Below are 23,989 nucleotides of genomic sequence, written 5' to 3' on the forward strand. Positions count from 1 at the left end.
CAGTCCCTCTCTGCTGGCACTGCTGCCGCTCGCTCACTCGCTTTTTTTTTTTAAGCTCTGTGTCTCTCTGCCTTTTTCTCTCCCTCTCTCCGGCCCCATCTGTCTCTCTTCCTCTTTCATCTCTTCGTCTTCTGCATCTTTATCACATTTCCTTTTTTTTTGCTCCTGAGCTCTCTTTTTCTCCCCTCCTACTCCTGTTTCCACTCCTCCTCTCTCTGTTCTCTCGCTCCTCTCTGCACCCGCGGCCATGTGGTCCAGGCGAGGTAGCAGGGTGACAGAAGCCGGACCCTTTGGTGTCGCAAGTTCCTTATCTCGCTTACGAGGTGCTGCTGAGTGTTTTGCGTGTGTGTGTGAGCAGGGCGCTGTTCTCGAGGGCAAAGTGAGGTGTGAGAGGATGATGCACTTGATACACTGTGAGGAGAGGAGGAAGAAGTGAGGGAAAGGAGTGGAGGGAGCGACTCGCAGAGGGAGGGAGGGAGAAAGGGAGGTGGAGGCCAGGGCTGAGCTGCTTGCGCTGAGTACGCCTCCTACTGGACCTTAGTTTAGTCATCAAAGAGCCGTGTGGTTCACCGTGAAAATGCAATACCCTGTTCAGTCAGACTTTAACTGTGAGGTTTTTCCTCAACTTAAAACAAGAGAAAAATGCTGGATTAACTTGTTTACAACACAATCTATTTCCTGTCTCCTGTCGTCATCGTGATATTATGATGCGTCTTTAGTCGATTAAACTGAAGTCTTTAAATGAGTAAAACTGCATTCATTTCAGCCTATTTTGGCAGATTATTTTCTCATTATTAAGAAAAGAAGATTTTAAAAGTCAAAATTACATGAAATGACTTGTTGAAACATATAAGACTACTTTTTGATTTACCGTATAACTGATAAATAATGCATTGTGTTAGCTACATAATTATAGTTAAAAAAAATGCCTGCTATAATAACTAGATTTAACATTGCAGGTTTTAACATCATTACATTTCACTTCAAATATACACATTTTTCTTACAAGGTGTTTCTTCATTTCTAGATAATTAAACCAGTATGAAACCTGTTATTTCTTAAACATTATTATCACGTAGTTTCTGCTTTTGCGATATTTTCTTGTTTTGAATTTACAACACATGGGACAGGGAGATCTCCAGGAGACACTCGTCTACATTTATCAGTGTCAACTCTGCGTGAGCCGTGGCTGACGAAGAAGGCGGTCCAGCAGTAGAATGCTTTGGTTGGTCAGGGTATCCCTCAGGTGTGAATATGTGCATTGCAACACTATGAATGTGTCAAGTATACTGACTGGCCGTACATAGGTGTTTGGTTTTTAAATGGGATGTTTTGCGCCGACACACAGTGATCAGGAAGTGGAGAGGCTTCTCTTCTTTTGTAGTTGCAATGTCGACGATGAACCTCTCCGGGACGGAGTGAAAATGCTAGTGTGGACTTTCAACATATAAACATATCAAGTCTGCCATCATTAGTGCAGACATGACCTCAGAGCGTGGAGCCGCGTCTGACGGACGAAGAGCGACGGAGAGCCTCCTCGGCACAGACTCCCCGGGTAAAGAAGTTAGGAGGCAGAGGTCTCTGACTGCTTCTGCCTCTCTGCAGCCTGTAGCTGACAGACAGAGCAGAATGGCTTGACTTTTGGATTGGAGCCCTTTCGTGTGTGGCACAGACGCCGAGCAGACATTGCACAGCCGTTGCGTGGATGTGGAGGCCTCGGGTCGCCGTTACACTGTTATTAAAAACAGTGTGATAGCATGTGGGCTGTTCCCTCTACTCTCCGTGTTTCTTCTCTCTCTTTTCTCTCCTTGAGCACAATCAATCACTCCTCTCTTGCCCTCTGTTCACTAACAGAACTACCGCAGTCCTGTTTCTCTTTTGTTTTTAGCTGTGTTTACCAGTGAGGAGGATTTCATACAGCCGACCTACTGACTGTATTACAACCTCAGAGGCCCTCTCTCCTACACCCATACATTTCCCTCGCTGTTTATCTCATATACGTCTCCTATCATCTTTCCTTCCCGTCTCCTCTTCTTGCCATTTTACATTCCTAAACTTTACACTGCTGCGTCTCAGTGTTCAAAGAGCTTGGAAAGAAAAAAAGAAGAAAGAAATCGGCCTTGTTGTGAGTCTTCTTCAGCTGACTTGAGCACCCACCACCCCCAATTGGGAGACAAGTGTTTTTCAAAGACGCTCTCTTGGAGGTCCTTGAAGAAGATGACGACAATTCTCAGGGTTTTCAAGTAAACCGTGGGCAAAAAAGCACATCCCGTCATTCAGCGCTACTAAGTGAAATGGCAAGCATTTGGAACCAAAGGCTTTTTTCTAGATCTGTCTGTCTGTCCACTCTTTGAAGTGAAAGGTTTTTTTTAACAATCTGCGCTGTTTTGAACCTTTTCAAAATGTCACTGTGAATTTTTATGCAGGTTATTCTTCATCCAGTGTTGATAATGCACTTGTGTACTCATATACGCACACACACATATAGACAGAAATATACAGTATATTGTATCGATTCCTAACTTGATTATTCATCACTTTTTCTCTGATGAGTCACTGATCTGTACTTTGACTGACCGGCACCTCGGAAACAACTGCAACTGCCATCAACTATCTGCAGAAGAGGTATGATGGCTTACTCTGACAGAGGCAAAAATCCTCATTTCCCTCTCATTTCCTCTCATTTCCACATTCACTTTCTCTGGAGAGCGCTGCAAAATGGGTTCTATTACAATACCCATCACAAGCTCCTTTTTAAAAAAGTGGATACAGATGCACGCACAGGTATTCAGGAGCCAAAACATTCGCATTACAAAGACTTGACAGTACTGTGTGTGTTCAGGCGTAGAGACTCATATGCATAGGCAAATTGCATGCAAAAAGTCAGTTCCAGACATCATGTCTTCCATCCCAACATGGGCTGGAACAAAGCCACATGCACACGCACATGCACACGCATGCACACAGTGTCAGTGTAGGAGCAGTGTGCTCTGTATGTACCGAGGTGAAAAGTACAAGTGTGGAGATGGGAGCGGTGGACTGGCTATAGCACACCTGCAGACCAGACTGTGTGTCCCGTCACAGACTGCTTGCATTTGTATTAACTATAAACCCCATCCTTTTCTAACAACACTTTAACCATACCCACAATCTTTACTAAACCTTTCCATAGTTGTCACATGTAGAAATTGGAGAACGCCACAGTTTTAAAAACACTGGCAATTAATAAAACAACTGAAAACAAATGTGATTTTGCAGAAACAACCATTATTAACATTCTTGTCTGTGTCACAGCTGAATAGTCAAACTGTCCGTCAGGTAGAACTCAGACTTACAAGCTTCCTGATGCCTCAGTATGCTTTAAACAAAGCGTTTGTTAGAGACCATCTGAAATTCTGAATCTGAAATGGGGGGGGGACTACATCCTCCAACAGCCTCTTGGAACCTTTCCAAAACAGGTCATCTAACAGTCTCCAGAACTTTATGCAGCGAATAGCCAAGTGTGCAGAAGGGCTGTGAAAACTGGCCAAAAATGACGTTTGATTATCCTTCTTTAAAAAAAAAAAAAGAAAGAAAGAAAAAAGAAAAAAAAACATAAGAGGGAAAACCAATACAAGGGACATACTACTTGTATATTATTTCAACATAGCCGTCTTTTAAAAGATCAGCATACACATTACAAAATAAACAAATGGTATAATGTCCTCTACCGTATTGTTGAATTATTCGCTCATTTCATTTTGACCGAGATTTCATTTTCAATCAATAAAACTGATGTCGTGCACAGTTTCCCAATTGGTGCCGGTCCACGTGTCCTGGAAGATTTCAATGCCCCACACAATAGGTCGGAGAAATTCTAGTCACATTTATCTGATTACAGACCCTATTTTCCCATGTTTTTGTGTACATGTGACGAATGTTTTTTCCAGCATTTAGTGAAGCGGCAGCCATGAAACAGCGTTTGTGCAACGTGAAAGTGCGTCCACTAAAAGTGTTTGCTTTTCCACTGACAGGCTCAGACTGAAGTGTCTGACAAGATTATGGAAAAGATCCCTACAGAGACAGACTCTTTTGTTAAAGAGTAAGGTCATTTTTGTTTGGCAACCTCATTCACAGTAATTATATCAGGGTAAAACACACTTTATTCTAATGCAACAGAAATAAAATAAAACTCACCAAAACCTTCTTGGTTTGTCTTTCCATTGTTCCAACAATCATCACTACCTCTGGTTTGGTTGAAATAAACTCTTAATGCAACAAATCGGGAGAGGAGCCAGAGAGAGAAGCAGCAGGGAAAACAGCGTGTAGAGAATATCTCACAACAAACTCTATTTTCACCGCACATTATTACTGGAGCGATTTAAATGTTTCAGACTTCAACAGATTTTCCCAGTATTAAAAAAAAAAAAAAAGTTAATTACTGAACAGAAACTCTGCTTTTGTGACTCCTGCCTGTCATGCAGTGCATTCAGTGCAGCCGCCGGCTTTCTTCCATATTCTCAACATGACTCTTCTTTCCCTTTCCATGTGTGCAAACATGTTTAACACCATGACTGCTTTCGAGGAGAGACTGTCCAGACTTGTGAATCAACTGTGGTCATTGGGGACAGGTGTAAGCACAAGAAACACCAGAGAGGTCGGACTGCCCCAATGCTGGTATAATGAAACATCTTATGCATCTGTTACATCAGTTCAAGTTTCACTCTCTTCTAGTCAGTCCTTTAGTTTGACAGGGATTCAGGTAGCCAATCAGCCAATCAATCAGTCAATCAGTCAGCCAGAGAAACAGGAAGGCAGACAGGCAGGCGTTATTCCCGGCTGCAGCAAAAATAAGATACAAATAAGGATGAAAATAAAATAAAGAGAATAACATGCATAACATAAGATGGAATATAAAACCACTGAATAATAATAATCATATAACTAAAAAGTTAAAAATAGAGTACATCCAATGCATAAAATCTACACTTAAAAGTGTGAGGCAAAGCTCAACTGTGTCAGGCCTGTAAATCATAGCTAGGTACAGGCTAAATTGAAGAGACACATCTTTAGTTGTCTTTTAAAAATCTGAGCCCAGCGTGCCCGGCTCCAGAGCCAGGCGAAAGAGGTGGAGCCAGGAGGCCAATCAAAGGTCCATCCACAACGGACCTCATTATGGCTTCAAGAGGCGCAGTCGCACCTCGTTCCAGCCATCCCACCACCCGGCCTCGGAGACCACTCTGCTATTCTCTTCCTCTGTCTCTCTTGTTCTGTTTTCAGATTCTCATTCATTCTCACTCATCCTCACCATTCTCTCCCTCTGTTTCCCTCTCTCTCATCTGTCTTTCCTAGAAGGGGCACGTCAGATGTAAACAAAACCCAACGCCAGCCACTAATTAAATAGATGAGCGGTATTAACATAACCTGAAAGCCCCAGCCAATTGTACCCCCCTCCACTTCCCTTTAATACCCCTCCTCCTCATCCCTCCATCCATTTTTTGAAATTTTTTTCTTGTTGTTGTGATCCGAGCAGTGAGCGCCAATTGTGGGCAGTGTAATTACCATTAGGACAGAAAGACTAGCATGTCTTTGATATGGTAATGACGCTTCATGTACACCCTGTACACCCTCCAACCCCCATCCCTAACCAGCACACACACACACCCGCTCCATCACCTCCCTCTCCTGTAACCCCCCCCCAACACACACACACACACACACACACACACACTTCCAAATAATCTCATCCATGAATATCAAGTAGGGCAACTCGTCAACACCTGATAGTGAGCGCTGCAGTTTTGCGTGAGCTGCTCAAGGGTGACAGGAGGGGTGAGAGAGCAAGAGAGATGGAGAGTGGGTGAAGCGACGGAGGGCAGGGTTGGGGGCAAGGGTGGGGTACGAAACATAAGTGCCAAAATTACACAGACAGACAGAGTGGGGGAGGAAGCGACAAAGGCGGAACAGAGCGATGAGAGGAGAGGAAAGTGAAAAGATGACAAAATTGTGACTAAAGAGTAAAGGAGGTGGACGGGCAGGAGTCGGCTTATCACGGGAGGGTAACGCCAGTCATTGTCACATGCTAGCTGCATGACCATAGGCTCTTGCTTTAATTATTAATTGCACTTGTCAGGCGTCATTAAGTCCTCTTTAGCATCTCAGCGTTGGTCTGACCAGACAAGAACACCTCCTGCTGCTAGCATTGTTCTAGTGACATTTTCTTCCTCCCCCTCTTTTCCTCTCTCGCCATCTTCTCGTTACTTTACTAACCATTCCTGCCATAGCCATAAAGACCTCATGCCTAACCTCTAATTTCAGCACCCTCACCTCTTTCTCAATGTCTTTCTACTTGTATCCGCCCTCTCTTCTGACTCCTGCTCCCTTTCTCTCCATCATCTCTCATCCTCTGTGTCCGGGCTCTGGCCTCCAGCCCACGGATGGAACAGGAACAAACTGACTGCCCAGCTCCCTGCTGTCTCTCTCTCATCCCAACTACACACACCATCCCTCCAATGCCTCCATCAGTCCAAATCCCGTAGCCTTTCCCCTCAACACCACGTGGCCCTGGCCGGCCGCACAAAATAGCCATGGACCTGGATCCCATGAACAAGAGAGAGTGACAAGTCTCATGGGGACACAATGCACAATGTCAGATGCACACTGTGTTCCTGTGCATTCAGCGTCTCGCCTTTGTGGTGGTACAAACCCAATGCCATTGGCTCGGCAACATGAAGCCTCCGCCAGCTCAAGAGAAAAAACTGGATTCAACACAAAAAATGACCCAATTAAACTTCAAAAAAGATACAGTATACACAGCATGTAATCGCATGTGAACTTGTGCTGTACACTATAAAAAAACAGCCTGATTATTCGTTGGAGAATGGATATACAGTGCACTTATAGTGCAGGTACTGTATGCTGGCAGTGCCCTCAGGCATTGTGTGCCACAATTGTTCCACATGCTGGCACAAGTGGCTTTGTCAGTGTCCATACATCACGTGCATCGTGTGCAATTTGGTCGACAGGTCTACAAATTTACTGAACTCATCACATAATTGATCATAGTAGTGTCTCCTCTAAATTAGGTGCATATACATAAATGGCTTTGCCAGATATGTTTTGTAGACATTATAATTGCTCAGTGGCAACAATTGTTTCAGTCAAGAGATTGTTGTGGCCTTGTAACGTAAATAGGTGGTCAGGGTAGATGGTAGGCCAACAAAGTGTAGGTTTAGGCTACTAAAACACTTGAAAGTACGTATGCCCAGATCAGTCGGTCACCAATAATGATCAGCCAATATTCAGTAAAGTGGCAAATCAGTGACAACTCAGCTGACTCGTGTGTTTTACGCAGTTTCAAGGCACTCTGTAGGCACTCAGTTTTAGAGATTACACTGTGTATTTCAGTTGTCCTTCCAGACTTACTGTAGGCTACTTGTTGTATTGCACGTTGGGATTTTTTTGCACTGCTTTGTTGATTGAACGGACTCAGCATAAGTATGCTGTTGACAGAATAAGAAAAAAAATGTAATCGGGGCATCCCTTAAAAGACTACTTCTCTGATTTAGCATCACACTCCCATAACATTTGGAATCATGGTGAACTGCTTTTTTTAAAAAGATCAAAATCGATGCAGCAGGATATGTGATATCATCGCTTTAATGCCTTTTCCTTAGCAAATCCTGTCACCTCCATTTCCCACAATGCCTCAAGTGGCATCACTTGAGGCAATCTATCAAACTTTGCACAGCTCCCCCTAAACCACAAAAACGTTCACACATGCCTTTTCAGGTGTGCAGAAGAACTCACCAATTTACTGATTAATTCTTTTTATGTTTTTAGCTCTAAATCAATGCATTTCATGTCTTTTATGTGCTATTTTGTATTTTATTGTGAAGCACTTGTGCTTTATAAATACACTTCATCATCATCAGAATATTAGCGCCTTTGGAAAAACCTCTGTTCTTAAATTACATTGCTACTTGATAAAAAATGGTCAGATTAAGCAAAATGAAATAAATTTCTATTATCATTTTAGCCATGCTGTACAGCTCCTGTGTTACTGAGTTTTAGATCATTTGAGGACAAAGTGAGGCTTCATGGGAGTTCATATCAAAAAACAAATTGCAAATATCAAGCAAAATCTAAAGATCTTGAACAGAAAACCAACTACTTTGTACCGAGGATCTTGTGAACATGTGATTTTAAAATTCTTAAAAACATTTATATAACACTATGGTTGTGGATGGAGGTGAGGGAGGCTGAAGGTAGGCAGGACGCGCTGCTCTCTCTCGCTTTCTGTAGTCCCGCCGGCTTCCCAGTGGGCTGCAGAGAGCAGAGGGAGCCCCGGTCGATCAGAGGGGAGCCCAGATGGACTGAGGCGCGCGCACACACACACACATACACACACACATGCGTACACACACTCACTCAGTCACTCACATGTCATATGTTATCCCATCTGCACTGTCACCAAGCTGCCTGTAACCCCAGGGCCTTGCGGGGGCTACACACACGCACGCACACAGACACAGTATGCATACACACACACACACACACGCACACAAACAGAGTCAAACAGTCACACACAAAGGTTATAAAATGTGTGACTGCGTACACACACATACACACACAACTGAGGCGTTCCTAGTGTGTAATTGGAGGTGAAGATAACTGCAGCCTGAGTGGGTTCGCTCAGTGGGCACACGTGTTGTAGCAGTAACACACACACAAACACACATACACACATATATAAGCACACACTCCTCAATATGAGTCTTTTCACATGAGTGACAAAGCTATTCTATAGGTAAACACTGTTGTATGATCCGCCATGTGTATTCTGTCACATAGAGGTAAACAGAAACCGAATCAAACACATAAGTACATTTCTCGTGTCGACAATTAAAAGACTGACAGTGTGTAAATATAAACTATAAAATGCTCTATGTTACAGATGACAAAAGAGGTGGTCGTGGCTGTTCAAGTACAATTGACAGTTAGATGGATGGCAATTTACTGAATACACACCGTGTCAATCATATCACGTATTGTGAAGAATGGTGTATATATAGGAGACAGACTGGTATTTGAGTGGACAAAGTATTGACCTGTAAACAAGTATCAAAGCTCCTGGTTATTGGGTCTGATTTTATCCATCATTTCTATCAGTTATGTAAAAATGTCACTCACTCACTCATAATATAATATGCTTCACACACAGAAAAAAATGAATGTTTCCAGAGGAGATTTAAGACTAATCTCAGCAGGTAAATTGTTCCAGTTTGTGGGCCTTGACTACAATCGCTCTGTCACGAGACAGGCTCTAGGAATGACCGGAAAGCCACTATCAGCTGATCTAAAAGGGTGCCCAGGCTGATGAGGGGTTAGTGGATCTTTGATATAATTAAGGGGCTGGCCAAACCTTGAAGGTTAACAATAACATTTTAAAATCAATGTGAAAAGGACTGGGAAGCCAGTGCAGGGAGGCCAGACTTAGAGTAACATGATCTCATTTTCTTGAATGACTGATAATCCTGGCAACAGCATTTCAAGGCAACTGAAGGCGATAGAGGGAAGTCTGAGTAATACCTGTGTAGAGGAAATAACTGAAATCTAGACAGGAGAAAATAAAGGCATGGACAACCCTGTCTAAATGCTCATAGGATAAGAAGGATCTCATTTTTTAAATTAAGGTGAAAGAAACATGACTGAACAACCTTCTTTACCTGGTCATCAAAACAAAACATGAAGTAATTGGGAACATGCTGACATAAGACTAAGAGTCTACGGCCACTGTAGCAGCTCTTTGAGGCTGTATTTCAGTAGCTGAGGTTGAATGTCACCAGTTTTGCAGGGATTGGCGAATTCTTAAGCCATGTTTCCATCTAATTCTCAACTGAATTTGAAGCAGAGTTTTGAAATGCCGCAAAAAAAAGAGGATGTGAATTAGGTACGTTTCCATCTGGTCTGGAGTGAATAAACTAGGCTATGCAAAGCGTAGTTTAGGCTACGCTGTGCAACATAGCAGTCCACCAGTTGTTTATTGTCAATCTCCAATAAACCTCAAAGAAGAAGAGGAAGAAGAAACAACACCAGACCAATAATTTGGTCTCCTCAGCGGTCAACAGTTGCCAGAAATAGGCAGTAAACAAGCCAACACCATAGCCTGATTATTTACCAGTTTAATTGGAGATAAGAAAAAAAAGAAGTATTGGCAATAATGCCATGTTGCATAGGAAAACTATCCCCAAATACTGTAGGCAGGCACGGTAAAATGTGATCACAATATTCTTGCTAGCTATCTTTGGGGTTTGTTATTTCCTTTAGCAATGCCTACGTCTGTGGATCACAGCAATAAACTTTTCTTTCAGGCATGTAAATGTAAAATCAAACATTTTTTGATAACTTCCTTAAAAAAGGCAAGGTATATGAATAATTTAAAAAGGAATAAAAAATGTGTTACACAAAAAAAACAAATGAAACAAAAAGAAAAGAAGCCAAGAGTCAAGTTCAAGTTCCCTTTTTAAATGTGTAAGGAAAGGAGTCAAGCAAACATAAATCCTATCAAATAACTCACAGAAAATCTATCAAATCTCATGAATGTGAAAATAAAACTCTATTGTCTGCTCTCTGTCTCTCTCTCTCACACACACACTGAACTCTGACCTGCTTATTTATCATCAGTCACATAAGAGACTGAGCTAACGGGCCTAAATGTAAAATTTACATGGCTGAAACAACAAATGCACTCACACACACAGGCCTTTGTCTAACAGAATGAGACCAGTAATCTTCCCTCCACTTATCCTGGACATGTCAGCTAAATGGGAAGTGAAAAGTCAAATATGAGATGTCACATTTAGTTTACCTCCCTGCCTACTCCTCCCTCCATCTCACCCTCCCCCCGCTCTCTCCCTCCATCCTTCGCCCGTTTTGTTCTGCACATCTCTATTTGATTGCATCTCCCTCCGCCTCAACGCGATGCTCGCACAACACACAATACTCAGCTCCCGTCTGGGCGATGGTTGTGTATCGGCATGTTGAGTTAATGGATTTTATACAGAGCACGGAGGGTTTAGTCTGAGCGTGGAGTAAGGGGGTCTTAAGAAACTGACAAAGAAAGAGAGAGAGATACGAGGGACAAGGAGGTGGAGCAGAAGGAGAGAGACTGAGAAGACAAAATGAGATGCACAATATAAATCTTTGTGGTTTAATCCTTCCAGTGATGCCATGTTGCCCTTATCTTTACTCTTTACTTAAGTCATATCAAACCTGGTCACCACATAAAGTAAGTGACCAGGTAAAAGGTCACTGCTGACACTTTAAGCTACTGTGAGCGCTATTCCCCAACTCACCTTCTCACCCTTTCAATTCACCTTCACAAGTCAGACAAAAGATCCACACACTGTACTGATCGATGTATGTTTGTCCACAGTAAATGGTCCTCATTCAAATTTCTCTTTTACTTCATATTCATCCGGTCTGCTGTAGTAATACTGCAAGTGGAACCTTGGCCAATTATGAAAAGCTCCAAAATATAACAGAAAAGAAAAAAGCCGTCAAGGCTGTTGTACAAGCTCCGATTTGAATTTTGCTTTAAAATAGATCAACTTTTGAATAAAACGAAAAAGCCTGAAGGAATTCAGAGGAGTCCGGTTGGGCCTTGTTAGTTCAGCCTGAGAAAAGGGAGCCGCTGCCCTGACGCCACTTTCAGGTTTGCCCAAGAATAACAGCGTAACAACAGCATCAGTTGTTTCTCTGTCGATCACAGCAATCATGACTCTTGCTTGTCAGGAGCAAAGGAGGAAATAGTGCAGAGGGAGGAGGTCAGGGTGGATGGATGAGTCAGCAAAACATCTACCATTTCCTACTGACACTCAACGTTGGTTCCTTTTAACCATGACCACAATGTTTCCCCATGTGGCTATTTTAAACCTAACCATGATCTTTCGCCTTGACCAAGCCGTTTTTGTGCCTAAATCTAACCAAACCTTGATCACAAGGATCAGATATTTATCTTTACAAATGGAATTGGTGACGACTTTGGAGGCCGCAGCCTACTGGAAGATATGAAGGCAGCTGACTACCTCTGGAGCCAGAGAGCTGTGATGGCATTGCCGTCAGTTGAAAAAAGCAATAATTAATTAGGTGGATGTGTCATCACCCCATCCATCACAAGACTCAATAGTCTTGTGTGAAAGCTGCAAAGTTGTGGCTTCTCTGCACCTCCGAGCAATCGTCTTGAACTTGGTTAATTACATAACACACCACTTTGCAGGTGTAAAAATCACTGTGCATTGAAAGGTCCCTCTGGAGACTCCAACCAACAGGAAATTGCAGTAAAGAGTTTAATTGTAGAATTGAGAACACTGGGAGGTATAAATTCTTTCTCCGGCACTCAGGAGAGTGTTTTCTTTGTTCCTGTCGGTGGGAGAGATAACAATTCCTCCCACCATTAACTACCTGCCTGCCTGCCGACCGGGTTTTGTTGTGCTTTCTTGTGTTTTGTTGTTGCTAATAGGCCTAATTGGCTATAACCCAGGCACCTAGGGAGGGAGGGGGGGGGGGGGGGGGGGGGTGCAGGGGGAGAGGGGTAATGAAACTACCTGCTCTCTATCTCTCTCTCCTTTGCCTCTGGTCTCTTCCTCACTTTCTCTCTTTCTCTTCAAGGAGAAAGAATTCCACAGAGGAACAGAAAGCGCATTAAGGAAAGGGTGTGAGCTCAGACAATCTACGAGGCCCGGAGCTCTTTGCACACACACACACAAACACATGCACGCACAGGTAAAAGGAGGAGGGATAAGGTGGAGGAGAAGGGGTTATGAGCAGGTAGATCAGGAGAAAGAGCGACAGGAAAAAGAGAAAGGAAGGCGTGTATGTCTGTGCGGTTTCCCCCAAGAGCGAGGAACAAAGCCAGGTAATGTTTATGGATGACAATCTTTAAAGGCCTGGCGTTTGCTGAGCAGCACTTTGATACTAAAACACCCTTGATTATCACTGGGTCAGGCTATAGAGTGGGTGCTCTTGATGTTTAATTGATGTGGCTGTTTTGTGACAGTTAAATACATCACGCTGCTGTTTTGATCTCTCCACTATGCCATATCATATAGCTACAGAGAGCCATTGATGTGAGATTCATTTGTTCTTAGCCGCATATAGTGACGCTCTATTTGATCTGTACACACGTGGTTAATCTTTAACTGTAACATCCCTCACTCTGTGTGTGTGTGTGTGTGTGTGTGTGTGTCTCATCAGTACGTAACTCTGTTTTTCTTCTTTCCAGGAAGCCACCAGCACAAAAGCCATGCAAACTGTGATACATTTGTGCAAAATAAGCAGTATGTGTGTGAGCGTGTGTGTGTTCTGGCTATATAAATGAAAACACACACTGCGCAACGCTACAGTGAAACACGTCTGTGTCCCCATGCAGAAATGATTTTTGAATATTCCTCTGAGATAAAGGCAGTGAAACTGGCCTGCCTGCACTCTGAGGGAATACTATGAGAACAGTATGTCAGTGGGCAGATTGTTTGTACGTGTGTGTGTGTGTCTCTGTGAGTGTGTGTGTGTGTTTGGAGCAATGGGACCTGAAGGAACACCGCGAGGACAATCTGTCGCCCCTCCGCCTGGGCCCTGGGTGACAGATGATGTGCTCCCACTGCTGATCTGTGTGTGTCTATGTATATGTGTGTGAATGTGTGTGTGTGTGTGTGTTTGGGGGGTTGACCATATGGAGACAGCTTGCGACAATAACAATAGCTTTATTCCAGCCATGTTGTCAGAGGTTTCAGATGTCTGAGCCAAAGTGAATACAGAGATCGTCCCTGCTCTGTGGCAACGAGCTTCCACTTGGCTCAAGTGTCTTTAAGCACCGAACCTCAATTGGCAAGTGTGCTGATATTCAAATGAGAATTCATCTTCTTCATGATGTGCTTAACGTGCTGTAAAGAGGACAGAACTTTTCTGAGGAGCCTGGTGGTCTATGCTGGCCTAAAGGTACGTTTAACCCTCACATCCGATGGTCCAGAGGTCCAAGAAGGAAAGAGAGCATCTCGCCCTTCAGTCTGGTCAAGTATGTTCTGTCACTATCCTGACAACCTTCTCCCAAAGCAACGCCGACGGACAGCGTATCCTTGCATCTTGACAGCCTTTTACAAGCTTCTGACAAAGGTCCTGAGGATGAGTGTGGTGAAAAGCAGGCAGTCAGGAGTGGCTGTGCAGTTGACGTTGCTCCGCTGATTTCTGGCGCCTCAGCTGCTTCACGTTTGTGGCAAGCTATCAGCTTCGTCCTCAGATTTGTTGTGGTTGTAGAGGAAGGCGCCGGCTTTTTACAAAGTGTTTATTTTTGATTTCAATCAGGGCATTACAGTCTGAATATTTTATCTTCTCGTCGAATAACAAGTGACAGTCCTATCAAGGAAAGTTTTTAAGGTGGATGCACATACATGCAAGCGGGCGACTGGACACGCATTCCAGCCAGTGTCTTCACAATGACAGTTGGTGGCAATAACGCCCAGTGACGAACTGAAGCACTGCTATGCACCAAGGCAGTGAAGTAGAGTGCATATATTTTAAGAAAAAATCAGCGTTGCAAACGTTTGATGAGGAAGAAAATGCTGAAACACATTTATTAGCCCTCAAGGATGAACAAAATGTGTTCTGCTGAGAAATGATGAATGTGTGAAATATATAATTTAAGGAAGTAAGTTGCATCAGTATGTACTGCTATAAAGTATTAGAAAATACACATTAAATTAAACTATTCACCTAAAATGTTAGAAATGTTCAAACAATACATAAAGCTGACATTCCCTAAAATCCTTGATTATCTGCATTCGTAGACAGACTCCAAATGACAACAACAAGAAAGTTATGGTGGAAAAGTTATGAAGCGGACCTGACAGATCTGTTGCTGCTGCCACTTTTTCTGCAGTGATCTCATTTGATAGCCATCTAGAATGTCGTCATGTTTTGTTGTTTTTACGTTATGCAAGATTGGCAAGAACGTGAACACGTCTGCTTTCATCACAGCTCCTCCTGTACACTGCAAGTAAGTAAATCATGAACCTCAAGATTGCAGGGCCTTCTACATTCTTCTACGTCATTTCACTTGCACACTTATATAAACATGTGCATACACAACTCAAGTTTGAGGACGGCACAACTCTCTGGAGCTATTTCCAGATCTGGATGATTTGCACATCCCTACCTGGAGCTGGCAGATGTGCTGACCCTCTCACACTACAGCAGACATGACATGACTTTTATTTCATGTCAATATTGTGTTCACAAAATCGGGCAAGAAAAAAAGTCATCATACTGAATGACAATGCTGGACACAGACTTTAATACTGTATGTAGTTTCACTGGGTCACATTGCACAGGAAATCAGACAGATTATTTTGTTGCGCAAAAGAGGAAGCAGTAATTCTTCAAGATAAAAACAATTTTATTCCAGTTCCTCTGTTCAGACTGCATAATGTCAGATGTGTTAGAACACATACTGGAACTTCCTTGGATATTAATAAAGTCTATCAAGGCCCTCATCCTTGTTCTTCCTCTTGTTATTCCCTAAAACAACTGAATAAGGAGTGTTGCCAGGGAGGGGAAGTTGCAGATTTATTGCAAATGTGGTTTGAATTTTTGGAAAACCCAAATTGCTTCACACAGCACCTTGTAAAGCGGACCAGAGGCCTGAAAGTCCTTGATAACTAACCCCTCACCATCACATACTCGCACTCACTATCTCTCCGTTGTGCATGGCTGCAGTGACCACAGGCCAGTCCCCTGAGCATTACTCACCATTGTATTTACAGTGAAACCCAGGGATAAACTCACCCTTTGTTACCAAGCACTTAAGACCTGACGTGTGGTGTATACACACTGCAGAGTGGGGGTGGTGTGCGTATGTGTACATTCATGCTTGCGTGTGTATTTTGGACAGCCGTTTGTCTCTTAAACTCAAACAAAAGAGCGTACATCCTCCATCACAGCTTTATCTGTTTATGCCATCAGCTCCTCAGCACCCACACGGCTGTAAACACACCAACCCACCCACTCCGTGTCACACAAACACACACATATTAGAAAAAGCAAGCACCCAGGTGGAGGACCAATGCCCTATGTCTTTGAACTACTAAGTCTCAGTAGAAGTGAATAGTTCAGGTATGTGGAAGATTAGGTACATTATCAAATTCTCCAGAGAGAAGTCATGAAATATAAAGCACATGCAGTACACATATACACACACTGCAAAGGCATATAACACCTTCTAATTCATTTCAACTGATGAATTAAGTTGAATGTGGCCAAAATCACTATGAAAGTAAATGCAATTTTTGCACATCAATTCTGAGTAACAGGTTCGCTGGTGAAAAGGTTTTAATTTGAACAGCAACAGCAGGAAGTGTTTGGTTTGCATCAGCAGTAACTTAAGACAGCTCAATTATGGCTTAAAGTGATTGGTAAACAGTAAAATAAAACTGATATGTCAGAGTACAGACAGGAATTTAGGAGCGAAACTAAACTGCAAATCCCAGAAATCTAGGTAGAAGCTACAAAAGTACCGAGACCTGAACACGGACCACAGCAGATGTCCCCTGCTGTGAGGCTGTGGTGGAACGCATGTCGTCACAGCTTAGCTTGGCACGGCCAAAACAGACCGACCCAGGTCCATGGAAAAGCCGTTTATGAAGTTACAAAGAAGATGTGTCAGGGGACGGAAAATGCCTTCCACCACATGCAATCATCATTCAGAAAGTGCACTACGTTGCTTCTATCCTACTGACCATGTTTCCTTCATGCAATAAGCAAAGTTGTATAAGTAAACTGCACACAAACAATGAGCCCAGCTTGCTTCTGCATTGTTACACAACAATTACGTTGAAAAATAAAGGTAAAAGAATGAACAGTAGGATTGATAATCCACCTCTGTAGATTCATGAATGAAAACCAACTGAGAGAGTGTTCAGGCGCAACAGCATGTAGGTGAGCTATTCACAGAAAGTGTGTCTGTCACATTGACTCATGGCGACAACCTGCTCTCCCAGAAGTTGACCCAGAAGTTGAAGAAGAAAATGGACACACAGCAAAGTGACCCAGCGCTGGGGCCGGTGACCCCGTTAGCGGAGCCCCATCAGTACCCCAGTTTCTCTCTGCTAACATTAAAGACAACTGGACGTGATGGAAACTGCATCAGACCCAAGGGTTCCATTCTGAGGCTGCCCGCTTGGCCTTGTTTCCTGGACAGAGCAGAGGAGCAAAACCCATATGTCAGACAATATAATGCCCTGTGAAGCATACCACCCCAGTGGTATCTGACAGAAAGGGGAGAAAGAGCACACATGCACAGACACACTATCTGATTTGAGGACAGGGCTTTCTGGATGGCCGCTCTGGCAGATGAAGAGACAGCAGTGACATAGAGTCTGTTTCTGTCAAAGTGTCTGTGTGTGTGTGCGCGTATGTGTGTGTCAGTGCTCCGACACACACACGCACAGTGAATGTGTTTACATGCATTTGTTTGCCTCTGAAAGTTTGTGTACCTATGAGAATGTGCATATGCTCTCTTTTTTGTTTATGCTCATGTCTGCTTTGTGTGTGTTTGTGTATCTTCATTGTTACTGGCTGTATATGCCCTCTCGACACACACAGGCACTCACACACACCACTCATGCGATCCCCCACTCTTTGTCCCTTGTGCAGATGGCACGTGGGTTTTTCCTCTTCTATTCTGTCCTCGTGGTCCCTCAGCACTAAGTGTCTGGGCTGGCGGGAGCCATATGCCCCAACTAAACTGACCTAACTCACACCTTACTGTCTGTCTCTCTGACAGTCTGTCAACTTACCTGCCTGTCTTTCAACTTTTCTTCCTACCTTTCTATCAGCTTTCTTTGTCTGCCATCATTAGCTCAAAGCCATACATTTCCCTATGTGATTTTTATTGTTTGTACCAAAAATCTTGAAAAAGTCACTCACTGAATCAATTTGACCTCAGAGGTATTTCAGTGCTAAAAGAAATAAAACAGCCTCTGTGTTAAAGCTCCATATGTCTCTTTTGTCTCAGCTGTCCTTTGCTGTCCACGTCTCCCGCGGCTTTCATTTCTCTAAACAAACAATCCCACTCTCCCTACCCTCCATATGCTGTTCTCTGACCATTCACCTTTTAGGCCCTCTAAGCCCTCACAATCAGAGTTCCCTATTCACTAGTTCAACCCCCATCGCTGGAAAACAGGGAATATAGCAAAATACACAGAGCATCTGAGCAACGTAGCAGCACAGGATTCATGAGAAAAGACAGCACAAACATGGGCATTGGTTAAGTGTTGCATGGTGTTGCTTGAGAAAAAATGAGTTGGTCTAACTAACATACCCAAAACTCTACTTGGAAGCAAAGTAAAGCAGGTAACAAACTACTGGCCTTGGAGGCAGATCCAGTTCAAATCATACTTTTTACTATTTTCTTTTTATTCCCCGTCCTTTATTCTAAAGTAATTACTCTTTTGCAAGGCTGCAAAATCATAACAATCACTTTATTTCATATTTAGCATTCAGTGAGCTGTGCGTAAATGCACAACTTGTAAACATGTTCACTACATTTTAAACTTGAAGGAACACAGACAGTTTCAGCAGAGATGGAAAGTTCCATATTATTTGTGGACTTTAATGTGACTGCTTCCTGTCTCATCTGCTGTTCTCCAGGTACAGAAGCAGCAATACTCGAGTTCCAGTACTAGTTGTGCAGAGCAGTATGGAGAAAGTGGAAGGAGGAAATTTGCCCAGCTTCAGAGTGCAGAGAGTTGGTGAAAAAAAAAAACAACTCTGTCCCTCAGGAGGGGATCTACCTGATAGACACTGTCCGATGTCAAGACCAATGAGCAGATTTTGTTCTATTATAATTTACTTCTGTTTCTGGGTTGTTAGTCTCAGTTCCCATGCAGTTTCCTGCGCTGTTGACTAGAGGAGAAATGGTGTTCTTTTTACCACTACATTTTGCACAGTATTCTAAAATGCCATTTCCAGCTCATATCACTACTTTTGAGATGTATACACCTGTGAGATATTGCTCAAACACCACGGTTTTGTCACTGATACACCTACTGTATGAATCTCTTAAATTAACCAATTAAGTATTAATTATCTAGTTTGTACACAGCGTACATTAAAGGATATTACATGTGGAAATGTTGCACATTATTACTTTAAATGTGTTTTTTCTCCAATGCTTCTGAGAAAAAATGTTGTCAGTGCATCTAACAAGATACATTAGAGGGCAGTGCGCTAATTCCCCTCCTTCACACAAACACACAATCACAAACACGCACACCCTCCCCTCCCCATACCCTCCATGTCAGATGTACAGATATGATGCTTACTCGCTGCCCACTGGCCCTTTAGAGGCCAGCTGAGAATGCCGATTGGCTGGATGCTGACTGTGTAGTCATGGAAACTGACTTGAGCCCTGTGTGTGACCTCATGAAGGCCACATAAAAGCTGGGTTACAGAGGGAGAGAGAGGGAAAGTGTCCACATGTGTTTTGGTGAGAGAGAGATTGTATTTGTATTGTATTTTTATATAAAAATCGATCAGCATTCCTATTTCTAACACAAAATCACTATTCGCCTGTTCACACTTGCTTTTGCAATGTAAACATCAGTTTCATATGCCTATAAAGCCCCTTTGAATTTGAACTTGAGAGAGCGAGAGAAAGAGAAAGAGAGAGCATGACTGAGACTGTTATTCAACTCAGTTCAATGTGTGTTTGTTTGCCATAGTACAAAAGTCCATTGAGAACTTACATATTTAAGTACAGTAAGTCTGTGTATGTGTATGAGTATGTGTGTGTGTGTGTGTGTGTGTGTGTGTGTGTATGGGGTATGAAAATAGCAGCTGACCTACAAGCGTCCCTGGAGAGGTGGCTCTACTGCAGAGTGGATACCCATCAGAGAGATGACCGACCCTGGTAAAGAAAACCACAGAGAGATTTAGCTGGATTTCACACTCAGAGAAACAGCCAGGCCAACAATAACATTGTGAGACTCACACAGCATACAGACAAAACACTGCTACTCAGATACTACCGCAAGAGTGAGGAGAAAAGAGGAAAAGAAGAGGAAGAAAAAAGAAGTGTGGAGCTGACAAGACTCGAAGAAAGACTGAAGGACAGTGGAGAGCAAAGCACAGACGAACCAACAAGAGGAAAATCAATGACTATAAGAGGAGAAAAGGTGAAAAGGAGAGACATGAACACCTACAGATGAGCAGGGGAATGAGGAATAAAGAGAACTAGAATAACCACCTTGCAGTTGTTTGCCTCCACCAACCAGTCAAGTTGCACTTTATATCCATGTCTATCCAGATTCATATAATATATGTAGTGGAGACTTTGAAGTAATTCAATAAAAGGTATAGCGTGTCTTTTTTTATCACTATATTGACAGGTATGATTCCAGTGAACAATTTCCACTGAGAAACACGCTGTGTTCACTTAGTGACTATTTCTCCAGAGGAGCACAGAGGACTGACAAACAGCTTCAACACATCGTGCGACGACAATCACCTCAAGCTTAATATCAGCAAAAGTTTGTGGTGGATTGCAATGCTTCACATATGGATGCTGCTACAAAGAAGCTACAACCTGTAAAACGTGGATGCTTTAGACACATCTTCAACCCGGCAACACAGAAGATCAATACAATCAGCACAGTTTCAAGGTGGATGCCCAGGATTAGTGTCATCAATTCACCATCTGACCAAATGTGAAATATGGTCACAATCTCTCCTTCTGTTCCTGAGTTATGGCGTTAAATAATGGCCAGAAAAGTGTTTTTCTAAAACATTACTATGTCAGAGTGAAGTTGACCTTTGACCTTTTGTCATTATTTTATATGTTTTACATTTGTGTGAAATTTTGTCATCATTTGCATATGAATTCTTGAGTTATGGGCACAAAGGTGTGTTGTGAGGTCAAAATAAACCTTTTACCATCAAATTTTATTCAGTTCATCCTTGAGTCCAAATAGACATTTGTGTCAGGTGTAATGAAATTCCCTCCAAGTGCTCTTGAAATATCGCATTCACGAGAATGGGATGGAGAGACTGGCATAATGCCTGTGGACAGCATGGAGGTATAAAAAGAACTGAGCAGTGAGGAAGGTAGACCTATAGTGGGAGAGGAAGCAAAGAGGAAAGAAGAAGATCTAGCTACAGAACCATACACACACACACTGTATGATTAATACAGTGTGTGTGTGGGGGTCATAAGCTCAGCACTTTGAATAAATTAATACACTGTTTAAAAAACTGTTTGTTCTTGTCATGTCTTTTGTGTGAAGTGTGCAGTGCAGAATGAATCTTTCCTCTAAGGAGTCGGTTCAACACGTTCCCTTTTTGAAGGAGGCTGTTTAAAACACTTGTCCTTGTCCTCCAGATTTCAAAATTACACTGGTTAATGTTGCTATTTGTTTTGTCGTTATGTTTGCTTTCATTGTTCACTTCATTGTGCAGGAGAACAAAAGGCGCAACAGAACTTGCTCACGAAAATTTGCACAGCAAGTTTTTTTTTTATCCTGAAGGAACATTTGGAGAGATGCACTTATTCACTTTCTTCCCACAAGTTAGATGAGAAGGTTAGCAGGTTAACTTAACACAAAGACTAAAAAGGGGGGGGGGGGCTAGCCTGAAGGAATGACTTCCAGGCGTCTCTGCTAGTTGCCTGGAAACCTTGCAATGACAACGAAGACTCCAGGAAGTCCCTGCACCAAGCCAAGAAATAGCCGAGCTCATAATCCCCCATAAACCCACAAATTGTCGTTTTTACATGATCACATTAATGAGTGAGCTTTGTAGGGGATTTTGTTTCCTACAGACAGAGCCAGACTAGTTGTTTCCAACTATTTCTGATCTTTGTGCTAAGCTAAGATAAGCTAACCAGCTGCTAGCTGTAGCTTCCTATTTATTCCAAAGATATAAAAGTGGTCCAGTTTGTCCCAGTCATCCATCAACCTATCTAGTTCAGTTCTCTTCAAACCTAACCAGTCTTGCTTAAGATTCAAAGGAAGAAGCTAAGCAATAAGCTGTGATTACATAAATACATAATTCAATATAAAGAGGGTGGATCAAGTTTAAAGGTCTCTTATTGTAGAGTGGTAGTGGGTGTGGCCTCTGTGGTGCACCTGACAGAAGGAGTCAGGTGTCACCGTTCTTTCAGACATACACAAACTTGTGCACATTTTTAGATGGAAACAAAATATGCTCATTGATGCACGTACGTAAAAATTCATCCTCACACACTCAAAGGCACATCCGGTACAGACACTGTGAACGCGGACACGCAGCTAATGAAGCTGAGGACAAAGACAGAACATTGCCTGTGTGAAACGCAGACTGTGGGTAAACATCCAGATCAGTGGATCGCCTCTTGGCAGGCCTCAGCTGCCTTTCTGCCACGTCCAGCCACAAAACCACCACCCTCCTCCCCTTGTTCCATCCCAACACCTCCCTCTTAAACATCAGCCATTAGATAAACACACAAGCGCGCGCACATACACACACACAGACACACACACACACACACACACACAGAGTTCCATTTATTACTCTTTAAAAAGGTCACCGTTTTCTCTGGCTAAGCGCCCTGCGCTATTGATAATTTTATGCATAAACAAATGGCAAATTTGTGCCACATAAATATGTATTAGCAATTAATAATGGTGGTGTGTGTGAGGGGACGCCAGGTGCATGCCGAGTGGGGCTGGCTGGCTGCTGGTGGAGGCTCTGAGCTGGACTGGTGGCTTTATGCTGCTAGCTGGTCTTCCACTCCTACACTGTGTTTGCACAATGGCCACTTAGACACACACCAACAACAAAAAAACATTAAAAAACAATGAGACAAGCACATACACATGCATGTAGTACACCCAATAAAATACACACATACAGTATATGACACGGGAGTAGTTAAATATTAACCTAAACATATTTGCATAAATACACGTGCACATATGGTAGACTCACTCATAAACACACACACACACACACACACACACACACACACACACACAGAGGGCAGCATTTGTGCAAAGAGGCAGCTTAATGTCCTCCCTCTCTTTGCCACCTGGAGAACAATGCATCCATTACATTTCACACACCACTGAGGGCCAAACACAGGCTTCAATCGTCTGGGTGCTGTGCTACTGCAAAGATTTCTGATCATGTTTCATGAGGGGACACATAAGCAGGACTTACAGTAGCTGTGTGTAAAGCAGAGTAGGTCACCGATTTAATTTGTTTAACATTTTGAGCACATGTTCTGGTGTATCACATATATTTCTATCGAGCAGCTCACTTCACTTCAGTTGTCATATGGAGCCATGGGTCGCCCTGTCTTGAATTGAGTCACTGTTGCCCCTTGTGGTCGTTGGAAAAAAAACACTCACTACAACTTCGGTTCTCGCCAGTGGGTGTTTTCTGCCCTCGGCCACAGGAGGCAGTAATGAGCCTGTTACAGCTTGGTGCGCCACAATGAGGCGAAGAAGAAAACCTGAAAAACCTACTTACAGAAGCGACACAAAGGTGTTATTTACACTTTATCAGCAGTGTTTTTAAACAGTATGTTTCGGTATTACAAACGAAAAGACTTCAAGGATGTTTCCATACGCTTCATATGGGAACCATCACGGACTGTCTCTAGTTCAGTGGATGAAACAGTTCAACATGGGGCTACGCTAAAAATAAACCCATTTACATTTGATCAGTCAGTGAAAAATATAAGAACAGAGAACAGACTGGATAATCTTACCGTCACCCTATTGTGCACAAATTATCTAGCTTTCGACATATTCATATGAAATGTTAGATGTGTGATACCGCAAAGGTGTAAAATCAAAAGTGTATTGTGATCCAATTCCAAGATGACATGTGCAATCCCAATTCCACAAAAGGTGGGCCGCTGTCATTTGCTAATCCATTTGGACAAAGACTCAGCTGAAAACGGCACAGACAATATATT

General features: G+C 42.8%; 1 protein-coding gene across 6 annotated transcripts in view; it reads right to left on the reverse strand.

Annotated features, from left to right (window-relative positions):
* sox5 (SRY-box transcription factor 5) overlaps window positions 1-23,989 on the reverse strand; it is a 233,655-nt gene that overhangs the window by 173,036 nt on the left and 36,630 nt on the right. For all 6 annotated transcript variants that reach the window (XM_041963553.1, XM_041963552.1, XM_041963551.1 and 3 more), the window contains exon 2: window positions 19,875-19,939. The gene's annotated coding sequence lies outside the window, so the exon portion shown is untranslated. The remainder of the gene's footprint in view (window positions 1-19,874; window positions 19,940-23,989) is intronic.

Source organism: Chelmon rostratus, chromosome 22, assembly GCF_017976325.1.
Source record: "Chelmon rostratus isolate fCheRos1 chromosome 22, fCheRos1.pri, whole genome shotgun sequence".
Lineage (NCBI taxonomy): Eukaryota > Metazoa > Chordata > Actinopteri > Chaetodontiformes > Chaetodontidae > Chelmon > Chelmon rostratus.